The sequence below is a fragment of the Ambystoma mexicanum genome, chromosome 4p (assembly GCF_040938575.1).
Source record: "Ambystoma mexicanum isolate Mex_15411 chromosome 4p, UKY_AmexF1_1, whole genome shotgun sequence".
Taxonomy (NCBI): domain Eukaryota; kingdom Metazoa; phylum Chordata; class Amphibia; order Caudata; family Ambystomatidae; genus Ambystoma; species Ambystoma mexicanum.
In genome coordinates, this window is record NC_090927.1 from 209896523 (window position 1) to 209900899 (window position 4377).

Below are 4377 nucleotides of genomic sequence, written 5' to 3' on the forward strand. Positions count from 1 at the left end.
ATGTAAATTGTTTATACCATGGATTCTAACCTTTTAGCATGAATCAGGTGAAGGTGAGAGTGGGATCATATAGACACGAGAGCCCCACAACATCAAGGTGTGAATAAATTGGCTGCACTTACACCACTGATGTAGATTGTTAAGAAAATGATGTTGCTGTAGGCATACAGTGTTACACTACCACAAACACGATTTAATTTAATTTTATATAACTATTTCGATCAAAAAAGTCACATACAAAATTAATCTCATAAAAAAGTCAACAATAAATGAAATGAGTAGTAACAGGGAAAAACCAAAAGAGGAAAAATCTCTGGCTCATGTTTAAATGTTTAAAGTTTAAGATGTAAGCAATTCATTATTCAGGATTAAAATATCATTCGCCAAACAACTAATGTGCTTTGTTATCTTCCTCCATGCCTGGTATACATAATTCCCCATACAATGGGTCGCTAATTCACTCCCCCATGCCAGGCACACATGGAAAACCTCACTTAGTCTTCTTGTACAGAATTGTCTAAAAAGAGGAATTAGATATTTCTTTCTAAAATAAAAATATTCTGGCCAAAAGGAGATAAAGTGCACTGTGCTTTCAACAACATGTGGGCAAAATGCACAGGTTGCTGAGTTACTCGGGCTCCATTTATGCTTCAGACTGGCTAAAGGGAGATGCCAAAACGCAGCTTCCTATATAAGAATTCTCATACATTTCAGCCGTTTTCTGTCTAAATAGCATTCAAGACCAGGCTCTAACTTCCATGATATGTATAATGTCAGGTTAGTTGAGTTTGCTAATTTTGTGTGTATTTCCTTACCCATATCATACATCTTTTTCAGTTGCACCTTAACAATTTTTGGGATTGAATCAGGGTTGAGCCAATAACTTCCCCACCCCATGGAAAAGAGCTCATTTCTTATAGCCGCTAGCCAAGGTAAGTTTGAGCCTCCAGCTGAGATAAAAAACCTTTTACTGCTTTCCTGTAGTTGCCCAAGTTACAATTGGTCCATAAACGAACCCATAAGAATGCAGGTAGCATTCCACAAATAAAACCAATGCTCTGCAAATCCATTTCCCGGAGAACCGGGGCATTATTATTATTATTATTATTATTATCATCATTATTATCATTATTATTATTATTATCATTATTATTATTTCGTTTTTTATAGTGCAACACATGCCATTGGGCTTCAGGGTGCACAAAAAACAAAACAGGAGAAAATGAACAAGGGTGGGTAAGTTCAAGAAAACAGGTCGCAGTGCCATGAAGGGGAGAAGACGGAACGTGACTCACTACCCTGGACAAGATTGAAAAGATGTTGTTTCACAAGTTTTTTAAAAAGATCGGTAGAGCCAGCTGGTGATTGAGGCAGGAAGTGCCTTCCTAGGCCAGAGGGGCCTGAACAGCAAACAGTGTTGTGCCGAACCTAGCAAGCTTGTATCTGTGTTGGGCCAGTTTCAAGTTATCTTTGGAGCGCATAGAGTGACCTGCTGGGTTGGCTTTGGTTTGGACCTTAAGATAAAGGGGAGCCATGTTGCTCCAACACTTATAAGCAAGTATTGAAATTGTGTGGGTAATTCTGTGTCTAATAAGTAGTCAGTGGAAATCCCTTCTGGCCTCAGATACATGATCTCGTTTAGCGACCCTGAAAATGGCACGCACTGCACTGTTTTGGGATACCTGGAGGGCGTTCAAATTGGTTTTCGTGGTTCGTGCTAGCAGACTATTGCAATAGTCTAGTTTACAGTTCACTAAGGCAGTGACCAAGACAACACAATTGCTGGCTGAGATAAACGGTTGGATGTGATGTAGACACTTGGTTGTGAATGCACACGATGAGCGAGTGTGCGAGACGTGGGTGTTCATGGTAAGGCTGGCATCAAGGAACACACCGAGTGTCTTCTCACTTTTGGCTACACAGATGAAGTTACCCTGTAAGCTGGACTAAGTTTCTTGAGTCTTGGTATGGATGCCACAATCAAGAGCTCAGTTTTACCATTGCTAAGGGCAAGAGAGTTTTCAGCCATCCAGGACTGTATGGCGTTGTAGACAGTGTTGATAGCAATGGAGTCTTGTGCGTGGTTCCCAGTGAGCTCAGCGACGACCTGGGTGTCATCAGTGTAGTTGGTATAGTGTAAACCTAGGAGGCTGAGGAGAGGTCTGATGTAAATATTAAAGAGAGTGGGGGCAATACAAGAGCCCTGGGGAATGCCGCAGGTTTGGGCTATAGCAGTGGAGCTAGCACAGCCTACTGCGACTCTAGCGGTGAGAGGCCCGAGGAGGGAAGCAATCCATTGAGCTGCTGAGGCTGAATAATGGACCTGATCCGTTAGTCTAGCTACCAGGAGATGGTGATCCACCAAGCCAAAGGCCGCAGAGAGATCCAACAACATAAGCAGGGCGGTGTGTCCTTTATCAACCATGCTGGACAAGGTGGATTTCAGGTCCAACATGGCAGTTTCTGTTCCGTGCTTAGCTCTGAAGCCAGACTGATGTACCCTCAGGATGGTGTTATTTTGAATACAATTCTGAAGCTGTAGGTAGGCTACCTTGTGCATGATTATCAGAAAACGGGGACATTGGTAATAGGTCAGTCATTTTTGGTCTGCTAAGCAGCGGGGTGATCCAGGCGTCTTTCAGGGATGTAAGGACCATACCTTGGCTAAAGTATAGGTTCACAGGTTTCGTTATCCATGGGACCCGTGGTTGGAGGGCTCCTTTCAAGATGTTAGCCAGGCAGCTGTTGCCCAGACAGGATGTGGGTTTTATCTCCGTACTAATTTGGGAGATTTCACTCTCGGAGCAGGTGGTAAAGCTGAAAGTATCAGTGGTAGATAGGGAGTGGTCGGAGTGGGACAGGGCTGGAGGAGTGACTTCAGATCCGACCATTCTCTCCTGCGGATCTTTGATTGTCTATGCGTGCCCCAGTAGTTTGGAGGAGAATTCTTTGTGAATTGTCTGACACCATGCTGAATCTTTGATGAGATTGTGGTTGTTGCTAGGTTTGTCATTAAATTCGTTCAAGATTTTAAACAGTTCACTCGACCTTGAGCGAGCATTTGTGATTCTGTTATTGGGGTAGGCTGATTTGGCCTCTATAATGGCTGTTTTAAATGTGTTTACTGCTAATTTGTAGGAGTTTAGGGAGTAAGGGCTGGGGTTCTTGTGCCATACTCTTTCAAGTTGTCCTTTATTTCTTCAGAGCGCAGTGATGTTGTCGTTGTACTATGTATTTTTATGAGTCTCGGTTTTAATCTTTTTGACTTTCATTGGAGCAAGTGTTTCTATTTTGGAATTAATGGTAGACGTGAGATGAAGGACCAGGTCCGATGAATTATAAAAGTTGTCGATTGGCTGGAGCCTAGCCGCCAACAGTGTGGAGAGTTTGGCTGGCGTAACATTTTTGAGATTTCTAGCTTTGGTTTCCAATCAGGGCAGGAGGTCCCTTTTTGTGGGTGGCGCTGGGAGCTGAACTAGTACGTTCACCAGATAGTGATCAGACCCTGTCCTCCGATATAAGTGGGACCCGTAGCCCTTTGTGAGAAGCCCAAGTCTTACAAGGAATTGAGCAAGGAGACTGCGTGTTTGTCAGAGGGGTCTTAAGCCCATAGGGTGAGGTCTCTGGAATAATAAGGGGGGTCTTGCTCTTGGTAATGAGGTTGAGTAGACCAAGAAAGTGTTCTTCAAATGATGGCATGTCCCTGGGGGGTCTGTAGATGACCAAAATGCTCAATGAGACTAGAGGATTCATTTTTATTTTGGTGAGCAAAGTTTCGCAGTCAACGTGGGAGGAATGCAAGACCAGGTGACCATCAAGATGTTTTTTATACACGAGGGCCACTCCACCACCCTTTTGGCCAGTGCGATCTGTATGAAAAATTGAGTAATCGGGGGAGTGACAATGTGGTCTCTGTATATAGACTCATTGAGCGAGGTTTCCTGAGAGAACCAATGCATCAGGTGCGAATTCCGTGAGGTAGTCAGCAATTTCTACGATGTGTTTAGAGATGGAACAGGTGTTAAGGAGAGAAAAGGACAACAGTGTCAGGCGGGGGCTTGTGTGATTTTTCGTTCTGTTCTATCTGTGTGTGAGAGACAGCCGAGTGCGCACTGATGTAAAGGTGTTCGGGCATCTGTGCAGCATCTAGGGTGGTTGCCTAATCGCAGCCCACAGTGTGTGTGTTTTCCAAACAGGCCTGCTGGGTGGGCCATAAGACACAGTGGGCAAATGCTGATGTCTCAACAGCAAGGGGGGCGAACACCATTGTTTCCTGAAAGGGTAGGTTTTATCCTGATCTAGTGTAACCTTGTGTCTGTGTGATGTGAAGGAGAGTCCAGGTGCTCAGCAACTCCCGGGTCGACGACAGACAACAAG